At 36.3% G+C, this 12,691-nt stretch overlaps 1 protein-coding gene and 1 long non-coding RNA gene across 3 annotated transcripts in view; both read right to left on the reverse strand.

Annotated features, from left to right (window-relative positions):
- The window catches only part of LOC126939449 (uncharacterized), a 76,711-nt gene extending 67,084 nt beyond the window's left edge, over window positions 1-9,627 (reverse strand). For both annotated transcript variants that reach the window (XR_007720392.1, XR_007720391.1), the window contains exon 1: window positions 2,434-9,627. This is a non-coding gene — a long non-coding RNA (uncharacterized LOC126939449). The remainder of the gene's footprint in view (window positions 1-2,433) is intronic.
- Window positions 1-12,691, reverse strand: part of PPM1E (protein phosphatase, Mg2+/Mn2+ dependent 1E) — a 229,710-nt gene that overhangs the window by 166,920 nt on the left and 50,099 nt on the right. The gene's annotated exons all lie outside the window — the stretch shown is intronic.

The raw sequence follows: 12,691 nt of genomic DNA on the forward strand, positions 1-12,691 counted from the left end.
CTGGGCATGGTGGCTCACGCCTATAATCCCAGCACTTTGGGAGGCCAAGGCAGGCAGATCACAAGGTCAGGAGTTTGAGACCAGCCTGGCCAATATGGAGAAACCCCATTTCTACTAAAAATACAAAAATTAGCTGGGCATGGTGGCATAAGCCTGTAGTTCCAGCTACTCAGGAGGCTGAGGCAGGAGAACTGCTTGAACTCAGGAGGCGGAGGTTGCAGTGAACTGAGTTCATGCTACTGCACTCCAGCCTGGGTCACAGAGTGAGACTCCAAACTCCAAAAAAATAAAAAAAATAAAAAAGAAAGAAAGAAATATTATACACATTCTACCTGCATTATAATTAAAATTTTTTATTGTATCAAAAAGTTTATTGTAACAATATTTTTATTTTATATTTTTTATCATAATGCAGGTAGAATGTATGTAATATTTCTATATGGAGTAAGGGGAAGGAAATATTTTCAAATATGAAAATAGGAAATCCTTTATTCCACAGTTAAAATGACAACTGTAAAAAATTTATCTTATCATTAAGAGTAGGAGAACAGAATTATGTATGGCAGTTCAATATCATAATCTTCTCACAATAATGATTAGCATATAATATCCTAAAACTTGCAATTAGTTTGTTATTCCTAAACTAAGACTGAAAAGCAATGTCAAAATCAGCTCGAGTACATAATCAACATTTGATTTACGTAATCTGATATGAAAACTTCAAAGCACTGAGGGAAAAAACACCTTAGAAAATATTCTTTGAAAGGAACAGCAGTAACAGAGGTATAATAAGTAAGAGCAAAAGAATGTTCACATCCTCCTCACTCTTTCTAGGTATCTGTAAGAGAATGCATACTTTTTCTTTTCAATTATTAGCTATATTTCAAGAATGATGCAATGACAGTCTGACAAAAACTATGTGGTGGGTACCAAAATCAGGACCATATGCTAATTATGCTGAAATCCAAAACAATAAATATTCTCCAGGCAAAAATTTTAGCTTACAAATAGCAGCAAATCACATAAGACACCAAATAGTGCCATCAGTTTAGGCTTCAGGTTCGCTGTTATGTTGTAGTTAAGATTGCTAATACAATGGCACTCAGCTATAACAATGTCTTATAATTTCTAGTTAACATTGACTTTAAGGAATTCAAAACAACATTCAGCTATTATCACTCTAACTCATACACCTAATTACAGTTAATCCGGTAAAAGGTAGTTTTATTTCCCTACTGAGAATTCTGAAGTAAATAGAAGCCAAAAGTTTAAGTGGTTTACCCAAGAATTCAATGGCAATAACTTTAAAAAGGAAAGAAAGAAAAGTATATAGACTTTTATCATTGAGGATTCACATGTACTAAGCTAGAAATATTTCTGTGCTATAAGTAATTTATTCCTTAAAACAACCTGTGTCACAGAATTGCACAACTCAAGGGTTCACCATTCACATCCTGGCGTATGTAGTCAGCAAACTTCAAACTGTGGGCCAAATCTGGCCCAGAATCTATTTTTATAAATGAAGTTTTATTAGAATACAGCCATACCCATTTGTTTACATATTGCCTATGGCTGTTTTTGTGCTATAACAGCAAGGTTGAGTCGCTGTGAGAGCTATCTTATGGTTTATGGCCAGCAATGCCTAAAATATTTTCTATCTGGCTCTTTCCAGAAAAAAAATTGTCAACCCCTGGTCTGTGTGAACACCACCCCTGGAATAATGCACTGTACAGTCTTCGCAGCAGCCCTGAAATGATTTACTGAAAAAGGTATTATCTGTATCTGGTAGATGAGAAAACTGAGACTCAGTAATATCAAATAATACTCAAGGTCATATAGCTTTTAAGTGACAAGGTTAGCCTTCAAATCTAAAGCCTTCCATTAAATTACACAGGACCATGTATATATTGGGGGTAGTAATACATAGCTCCCTTAGCTGTTGTTAGAAGTCTCAAATGTGTACATAAAAATATTACAGAAATGTTAATTATTATTACAGAGTAAATATTAAACACGGATAGTTTGACCTTATGTTCTCCTTTATCCTTCAATAAAATTGGTGTCTTGGCAATGCATACCTCCATACTTACCAGTTCCTCCAAAAAGACCTTCACACTCCTATTCCCATCTTTCATCTAACAAAATACTACTCTTTTTCTAGAATCAACTTAAAAGCCATATTCTTAATATCTTCTCTGATTCCCTAATCAATATTCAGTGCTTTTTCCTGTGTTCTTCTTTAGCATGTTATTGGAAACTCTGTTTAACATGTTTCATTCTATTTTCTATTATTTACTTATCTAATTCCATTTCCATTACATTATTATTTTACATTATTTAGGAGACTATTTCTTATTCATGCTTATATCCACCTCAACCACCCTCTCCCACTATAATGCCTGCCAAAGTTCCTTGTGCATAACAAATACCCACCGAGTTGGACTTCCTGACACTGTACACCTAGTTCTGCTCTGTGTTCCAATCTGTTGCTCATCACACCAAGCTAGGTTGCCTCCAGTACATCTGTCTACTTCTCAAAAAGGCAAGAAGAAAGTTAGAAACTCTTCAAAATGAAATATAGACAGAATTTTCAATTTCTACAATGTTCAATATATTTAATGCTTTCAATGTAAACTCCTCTGTATAACTCAGTAATTTTTAATCAAATATTTCATCAGTTTTATCAATATAATTTATTCCCCCATTTAATCTTTAAACCAAATTGTTCATGCTCAAATTCCCTCACAAATAAACACAATGTTCTAACTCAGCTGTTGTGGCAGAATGTGTTCACAATGAACAACCCCTACTATCTTGGCAAGAATTACAGAATTAGCTAATTACAGTACAACCTCCTTTATCTGTTTTCATTGGGATAACGAGCAATCTGGATATATCAAAAAGCAAATGATCCAGAAAGACATCTTAGGGTCTTTCCCTAAATATGGAAGTCCTATGAAGTCAAGTTAGATTGAGCTTTTTTCCACCATGTGCATACTTTTTCTATGAATAGTAAGAGAAATTCCAAGGTGTGAGGTTTTCATGAGAAACAGGCTAAAAAGATCCCATTGTACAAGGTAGCCAAGGCAAAAATGTTTTAAACAAGCTGTAAATTTATAGGGGCCTGAAGTTTGACAAAAAGAGGATAGAGATACATAAAAGTAGAAGACAGTCCCTGCCATAAAAGATCTTGGGTTTTCTTTAGGGGAGAAAAAATAAACATATGAAATAATTTGAGAACAACAATGAACATCATATTTTGTAGGCAGTGATTCAAAATATTTCTCTCATCTCTCACTGCCACATCACAAATTATTATGACTACTGTCATAAAACAAACATGTATCACTGTTTGGGCCTTAAGACTGAGCCACAGAGATTGAAGGGAGGAAGAAGGATATTCTTTTTCATTTTTCATGATTTGTATTTCACTTGCTTCTGAAAAGACTTGAGGAAATCTACCAAATAAAACAGTGTGTGGCTGGGCACGGTGCTCCCACCTGTAATCCCAGCACTTTGGGAGGCTGAGGCGGGTGGATCATTTGAGGTCAGGAGTTCAAGACCAGCCTGGCCAACATGGCAAAACCTGATCTCTACTAAAAAACACCAAAAAAAAAAAAAAAAAAAAAAAAAAATTAGCTGGGCATGGTGGTGTAGGCCTGTAACCCCAGCTCCTCAGGAGGCTGAGACAGGAGAATTGCTTGAACCTGGGAGGCGTAGGTTGCAATGAACTGAGATCATGCCCCAGCATGGGTGACAGAGCAGACTCCATCTCAAAAATAAATAAATAAAATAAAACAGTGTGTGCTATTCATGGTTAAAACAAAAATATATCCCTCAAACAATGTAAGAAAGTAAATACCTCTAGGCATCTGAGGTGATCGGATGACATTTGGACTAAAATTATGTGCAAAGACTTCAATCTCCTACCATTTTCTTATGACAGAACTACTATTAGACATATCTTCTGCTATGGATTCTATTATACAGTTGTTGAACAGACTATATTAGAAATCTCTATTCTTATTAGAGAATAAAAAAATAAAATGGAATTCTGAGACATCTGTCCTGCGTTTATTTTTAGTTCCTTATCTTTTAGGATTTAATGAGCAAGGTCTTATTTTTTTTTTTTCTTTTCTAGCTAAGGATATGAATTGCAAACACAAAATTATCATTAGAGAAACAGCACAAATTGGCCGGGAGCAGTGAGTGGCTCACACCTGTAATCCCAGCACTTTGGGAGGCCAAGGTGGATGGATCACGAGGTCAAGAGATCGAGATCATCCTGGTCAACATAGTCAAACACCGTCTCTACTAAAAATACAAAAATTATTTGGGCGTGGTGGCGCGCGCCTGTAGTCCCACCTACTCGGGAGGCTGAGGCAGGAGAATCACTTGAACCTGGGCGACGGAGGTTGCAGTGAGCTAAGATCCCGCCACCACATTCTGGCCTGGTGACAGAGTGAGACTCTGTCTCAAAAAAAAAAAAAAAGAAAGAAAAGAAAAAAGAAAAACAGCACAAATTAATTAACTTTGTACCTGTTAATAATTAGTAACATTTTATTGAAGCAGGTAAAAGGATACTTCACAGTCACATAGACGTCTACAGTTTAACATAACAGTTAACAATACAAAAGAAAAAAGTCTCCATTTTTTTCTACCACTTCTGTTCAGATTGCACAATGCATACAAATTAATAACAAATTTTGAAGATGTAATTTGGTTGCCAAGAAGATTGTCACTTTTGAGGCAATAGTGCAAAGAATAAATTCCAAACTTTCTTTTTTTTTTTTTTGAGACGGAGTCTGGCTCTGTCTCCCAGGCTGGAGTGCAGTGGCCGGATCTCAGCTCACCGCAAGCTCCGCCTCCCGGGTTCACGCCATTCTCCTGCCTCAGCCTCCCCAGTAGCTGGGACTACAGGCGCCCGCCACCTCGCCTGGCTAGTTTTTTGTATTTTTTTAGTGGAGACGGAGTTTCACTGTGTTAGCCAGGCTGGTCTCGATCTCCTGACCTCGTGATCCGCCCGTCTCGGCCTCCCAAAGTGCTGGGATTACAGGCTTGAGCCACCGCGCCCGGCCCAAATTCCAAACTTTCTACGTTAAAAGGCAGAGTCTTATTTTATGGTATTTTAGATATATTAGTTCACCCATTTTTCCCTAATGAATTAAATAAAAATATTAATATTTAACACCGTCCATTCCAGGCAAATAGAACACTAATGTACCCTGAATACCTTGCAACATGTCACCTAAAAATGCTAGCTAAAATATGATAATCATCTTGAGATAAAGTACCAATGAACATAAAAAATGCACAATCCAAATTCACAAAACAAGGCTGGGTGAGGTGGCTCACACCTGTAATCCTAGCATTTTGGGAGGCCCAGGCAGGTGGATCACTTGAGGTCAGGAATTCGAGAACAGCCTGGTAAACATGGCGAAACCCCGTCTCTACCAAAAATACAAAAATTTTCCAGGCATGGTGGCGCACGCCTCTAATCCCAGCTACTCGGGAGGCTGAAGCAGGAGAATCGCTTGAACTCAGGAGGTGGAAGTTGCAGGGAGCCAAGATTGTGCCACTGTACTCCAGCCTGGGTGAGAGAGTAAGTAAGGCTCTGTCTCAAAAAAAAGAAAAGAGTAGAAAACCAACCATATAGTGGGCCATAACAATTCATAACAAAAAGAATAACTATGACAGAAAATGCTTCAGTAGAACAACAACTGATGAGAGAAAATTTTTCTTCATAGAACAGTTCAGCTATTAGATGCAGACGAAATGAAAGAATTACACAGTCACTATTGTGAATCACTAATGAAATATAAATCTAGCCAAAGACCATCAAAGGCAGCTAAAACCATAAGGTGAAAGGCTGGGGCAGGTACTGAATGATTAGGCTGACGGCACTTGAACTTTTGGACCAATCTTAACATCACAAAAAAGGAAATATATTATTTGCTTCCTGTTGAAATGCAATATAAAGTACACAGCGGCTGGGCACGGTAGCTCACGCCTGTAATCCCAGCACTTTGGGAGGCTGAGGCAGGCGGATCACAAGGTGAGGAGATCGAGACCATCCTGGCCAACATGGTGAAACCCGTCTCTACTAAAAATACAAAAATTAGTTGGGTGTGGTGGCATGTGCCTGTAATCCCAGCTACTCGGGAGGCTAAGGCAGGAGAATCACTTGAACCCAAAGGTGGAGGTTGCAGTGAGCTGAGATCGTGCCACTGTACTCCAGCCTAGTGACAGAGTAAGACTCCGTCTCAAAAAAAAAAAAAAAAAAAAAAAAATACACAGCACCATATATGAATTACTCTTGACAAAAACTCAAACCTAAAATCAGAGCGCTAGATCTCTGCTATCCAATATGGCAGCCACACACAGCTACTGAGCACCTGAAATGTAGCTACTTTGAATTGAGATATGTTGTAAATGTAAAATACACAACAGATTTCAAAGAGTTGGTACAAAAAAAAGACTGTAAAATATCTTACTAATAATTATGTACATTACGTGGTGAAATAATATTTTTAATATCTGGGATGAATAAAATGTGTCATTAAGATAATTTCACCTTTTTCTTTTTACTTTTGTTAATGCAGCTACCAGAAAATTTTAAATTATGTGACTTGCATTTGTAATTTGTATTTCTAACTGCACAGCATGTGCTGCTCTAGAACTAATCACCTTTTTACAGAAGATATGATATAAAAGCATATTAAATGATATCACAAGAATGCAACTAGCCAAGTCCAGAATGTAAGAAAGTCTACCAACAAATGATCTGGTTTCTTCAACAGACACGTAGCAATGAAAAAAACGAAGGGGGCTGGGCACAGTCTATAATCCCAGCACTTTGGAAGTCTGAGCCAGAGCACTGCTTGCAGGAGTTTGAGACCAGTCTGGGAAACACAGTAAGACTGTGGGAAAAAAAATAAACAAAAATTAGCCCAGCCTTGTGGAGCATGTCTATAGTCTTAGCTACCTGGGAGGCTGAGTGGGAGGATTGAGTCTGGGAGGTAAGGCTGCAGTAAGCCGAGATTACACCACCACACTCCTGCCTGGGCAACAAAGCGAGACCCTATCTCCAAAAAAAAAAAAAAAAAAAAATTGTTGTTAATTTGGCCAGGTACAGTGGCTTACACTTGTAATCCCAACATTTTGGGAGGCTAAGGTGGGAGGATCGCTTGAGGCCAGGAGTTCAAGACCAGCCTGGGCAACATAGTAAGATCCTTCTGTATTAAAAAATATATATTTTTTTAATTAGCTAGATGTGGTGGTTTGCACCTGTAGTTCTAGCTACTCAGGAAGCTGAAACAGGCTTGAGCCCAGAAATTCAAGGCTGCAGTAAGTTATGATATCACCACTGCACTTACAGCCTGAGTGACAGAGCAAGTCCCTATCTCTTAAAAAAAAAAATTGTTAATCTTTTTAGGTGTGATAATGAAAATAAAATTATACTTCAATTTAAGAAGAAATCGTCATACCTTGGAGACACATATTGACATACTTATGGAAGAAATGAGACTTGTTTTAAAACAATCCAGGTGAGAAGTTAGAAGACTGTCCTTATTGGTTGTTTGAGAGTCACTGTTCTATTTTGTCAACTTGTATTCATACTAAAATGGCTTAAAAGAAGTTTTTTTTAACTACATTGGTGGTTTCCTGAGGCTAGGGAATGGGAACAAGGAGTGACTGCCAACAAGTGTGCCAAGAGTGACTGGCACCAGCTTTCTTTTTAGGGTGACAGAAATGTTCTAAAATTAGATTGTAGTGATCATTGCACAACTCTGAAGATTTACTAAAAATTATTGAACTGTACACATAAAATGAGTAAATTTTATGGTATGTAAATTGTACCTCAATAAAGCTGTTTTTTTAGTTGATGTTTAATTTTATACACTTTTTCTCTCTCCTCCCTCCACTCCCCCTTTCCTCCCTCCCTCTATCTATCTCACGAACACACAGACACACATACACATAAATACACAGGAAGAAATCTAACAAAAGACTATGAGAAGTTTATAAAGAAAATTGTAAAATTAGATTGAAAGATATTAAGATAGACCTAAACAAATGGAGAAACACATTCAGGAAAATTATTTTCAAAATGACCTATCAATTCAAAGTAATTCAATATAATTTCAATAACAATCCCGAAAAGACAAAAGAATTGACAAATTGATCCTAAAGGTTATATGGAAGAGCAAAGGACCAGAAATAGCCAAACATCCCTGAAGAACATTCTGAAAGAAGATGACCCTACTAGGCATTAAAACTTATTTTAAAATTATAGTTATTAAGCCAGCATAAAATTGCTGCATGGATAAACAAATCATCAATTTAACATACTAGAGAGCCTAGAAATGGACTTATGAAAATATAACTTGATAAAGGTGGTATTAACAATCAATAGGGAAAGGACAGATTACATACACATATAAACACACATATGCACTGCTAGCAGTAGAACTGCTTGATCAAAGGGCATTTGCATCTTCAGTTTTACCAGATAACACCAAAACATCTTTCCAAAGTGTTTGCACCAGTTAAAGAATCTCATTAGCAGTATATTAGTGTTCATGTTCCTTCACATTTTGTCTACTTGGGATGATCCAATTCTTTAATTTCTGTAAGTCTGGTATGTGTAAATGCTTGTTTCATCGAGGTTATAATTTGCATCTCTCTATCTCAAATGAGGTTAAGCATCTTTTAAAATGTATCTTGCCTATTTGTGTTTTCTCTTTGTGAAATGTCCATTAGTTTTATTTGTCTGCTTATCTATAGGGCTGTCTTTTCCTTATCCATTTGTGAGAGTTCTTTTATGAGTCATTTGTGTTATAAGTATCTTCTCCCAGTTTATGACTTGTCTTTGTATTTTTTTACACTACCTTTTAAAAAATTGATATGTAATTCACATACCACACAGCTTACTTTTTTAAAGTACACAATTCAATGGTTTTTAGTACAGAGTTGCACAACCACCACTGTTATCTAATTCCAGAACATTTTCTCACCTTTATAGAATTCACTAAAAAGCACATTTTTCACTTTACATACTAACTGCTACTTAAGTATAACTTACATTTAAAATTAAGCAACTAAATATTATATTCAATTCAACTCAGATGTTTATTTAGTGAATGAGCATTATGTTAGGCACCCTGAAATACACAATAGTAATATACAAGATATAGTTCTGATATTCCAGGAATAAAGAAAGAAACTAGCAATCAAGAATGTTCACTAAAACATTTTCTTTTTAAAAACTCCCCAAAATCATTTTATTATGGAAAGTATCAAATATACACAAAAGTAAAGAGAATAGCATATTACATCTCATGTATCCAAGTTCAACAGTTATCATAAGACATTTTCTAATGCTGCTACAATTAGGAGGTATCAGCATTCACTGTAAGATTTGAAGACCTCTACTAAAAATTTTTTTTAATGTAACCATGACAGAGTATGAAGTAGAAAACACAAAACAAGGCCAGGCACAGTGGCTCACGCATGGAATCCCAGCATTTGGGAGGCTGAGGCAGGTGGATCACGAGGTCAGAAGTTCAAGACCAGCCTGGTCAATATGGTGAAACCCTGTATCTACTAAAAATACAAAAAAAAAAACGAGCCGGACATGATGGCACACATATGTAGTCCCAGCTACTCTGGAGGCTGAGGCAGGAGAATTGCTTGAACCCAGGAGGCGGAGGTTACAGTGAGCCAAGATTGCGCCACTGCACTCCAACCTGGGCAATAGCAGGAGGCTCCATTTAAACAAAACAAAACAAAACAAGATAATTAGGTTATCCTGTTATCCTGTAGCAGCCACTTTCATATTCCTTCCACCTCATCCCTCTCTCTCAAGTCAAGTCTGTATTACAAATCCCCAAAGATCTAGTCTGACAAATGCTGAGCCCTTGTTGGAGAGAGGAGAAAGCGAAAAAATTGAATTATTAAAGGTAGAACTATCATTAGCACATAGAGGAAGAGCAAAAGGCTGGAAACTCTCACACATTAAGTTTTTTACTATCACTTTTTTTTTTTTTTTTTTTTTTTTTTTTTACCATTTATTGGTTAGAAAACAGATCTAATTATTCTTTCAACTCAATCCTTATACTGTTGACAACTAACTTTTTACATTCATCCCTTTCCCACATAGCTTACCCTTCTAATCATACTAATTTTCTCAGCAAAATGATAGGTAATAATAGACTTTATATTCTTGCATTGATAAGAAAGAAAAAAAACATAGACTTTGGAGTCAAAAGACCTAGGTTTGCTCCTACAAACTGCACAACCTTAAGCAAGTTATTTTAATTCCAGATGTTTGCTTATTTGTAAAACTGAGATCTCCCTACTTTCAGAAGAAAGTCTTCTTTTTATATAAATTGATCAAGTTAAGTTCCACAAGACAGGACACAGAGGAAAGGAGAATTGACAGTACTTACTACATTTAAGTATCAAATGCTACATATATATATATATATATATTTATATATTTATATATATATATTAGCAGAAGAGCCTGAACCTCATATTAAAAAGCTACCAGAACTGGTCTGGATCCATATTGAAGTAAATCATACATTTTAGGTTTTCTATTCTTAACTATAAGTGAGATGATTTTAGATAGATACAAGGAAACATACTTGCTTTCTTCATATTACAGAAAAACAGTATTTCCAGATCCTTGATGATCAGAAAAGGAAACAACACATTGTTTTCTAATTCCTATAATGCTACTAGTATGATGACTTTTTTTCCATTTAGGGCTATTTTAGTGAGGTCACATATTATTATTATGAAATATCTGAAAAAAATGATAGTACATACAAGTGAATCTGTGTATCTATTTAATGATAATGGCATCACTCAGTAATAATGGGCGATGAGGGATAAAAGAGTACACATTCCGGCCGGGCGTGGTGGCTCATGCCTGTAATCCCAGCACTTTGGGAGGCCAAGGCGGGTGGATCACCTGAGGTCGGGAGTTCAAGATCAGCCTAACCAACATGGAGAGACCCTGTCTCTACTAAAAATACGAAATTAGCTGGGTGTGGTGGCGCATGCCTGTAATCCCAGCTACTCAAGAGGCTGAGGCAGGAGAATCGCTTGAACACGGGAGGCAGAGTATGTGGTGAACCGAGATTGCGCCATTGCACTCCAACCTGGGCAACAGGAGTAAAACTACGTCTCAAAATAAATAAATAAATAAAAGACTACACACTGGGTACAGTGTATACTGCTCAGGTGATTGGTGCAGCAAAATCTCAGAAATCACCACTAAAGAACTTATTCATGTAACCAAACACCACCTGTTCTCAAAAATCTATTGAAATTTAAAAAAATCTATAAAAAAATAAAATTTTTTAAATGGCAATCTCAGGGAGGTACAAAGTAGGATGATAGATACCAGAGGCTGGGCAGGGTATGGTCGGGGTGGGAGGGAGATAGAGATGAAGAGAGACTGGTCAATGGGTACAAAAATACTGTCAGAAGGCACAGCAGAGTAGGTGACTATAGTTAGCAACAATGTATTATATATTTCAAAGCAGCTAAAAGAGAGAATTTGAAATGTTCCCAACATATAGAAATGATAAATACTAAAGATGGATACCCCAAATACCCTGACTTGATCATTACATATCCTATGTATGCAACAAAATATGATATGTACCCCATTAAATTAGTAAAATGTTATATATCAATAAAATGCAGTGAACTTAATTAAAAAAATAATGGCAGGAAGATTCTATGACAGAGTATATTTTAAATAATATTTTCTCAAATTTATTCATATCAAATAACTATTACACCTGATCAAATGATTCAGAAACTATAAAAAATAGATGGAATATCTTTAACATAAGGCAGGAGGATTCATTATTATAATAATGAAACTTAAGTGAGTCACAACATGTAAAGTGAAAACTATTTTTATGCACTTGAATTGCCATCCCCCTTCCCTGACTATCTCCATGTCTTCCAAAAGTGTATGAAAATATTGAGAATCTATACTTATAATTCACTAAGAGCTGGGTGACATCTAGTTAGAGAATAATGTTTTGGCAAGAAGAAAAAAAAGAGCACATTCCATTATCTGTTTTAATGTATTACTTTTATGAGTATAATAAAAACAAGGTTCAAAAATACCTTATGATAGATATCACTTATAATGATGAAAACATTAAAAATTTTTCAAAACCAATGACTTTAACATTTTAAATAGTAAAAGCAGCTTCATTTAAAGTAATATTGGGAGGCCAGGCATGGTGGCTTATGTCTGTAATCCCAGCACTTTGGGAAGCTAAGGCAGGAGGATTGCTTGAGGCCAGGAGTTCATGACCAGCCTGGGCAACATAGTGAGACCGAGTCTCTTCAAAATATTAAAAAATTAGCTGGGCATGGTGTCACAGGCCTGTAGTCTCAGCTACTTGAGAGGCTGAGACAGGAGGATTGCTTCAGCCAAAGAGTTCAAGGTCACAGTGAGCTATGATTATGCCAGTACACTCCAACCTGGGTGACAGAATAAGACTGTCCCTAAAAAATATATATATAAAATAAAAAATTAGGAATATTTGGATTACATATTTTAAAACACTACTATTAAACTTAAATTCACATTTACTTCTGAACAAAATGGCGAGGTAGTACTAGACTACCCTATTAAAAGCATAAATCCTGGCAG

The sequence above is a fragment of the Macaca thibetana genome, chromosome 16, assembly GCF_024542745.1.
Source record: "Macaca thibetana thibetana isolate TM-01 chromosome 16, ASM2454274v1, whole genome shotgun sequence".
NCBI lineage: Eukaryota > Metazoa > Chordata > Mammalia > Primates > Cercopithecidae > Macaca > Macaca thibetana.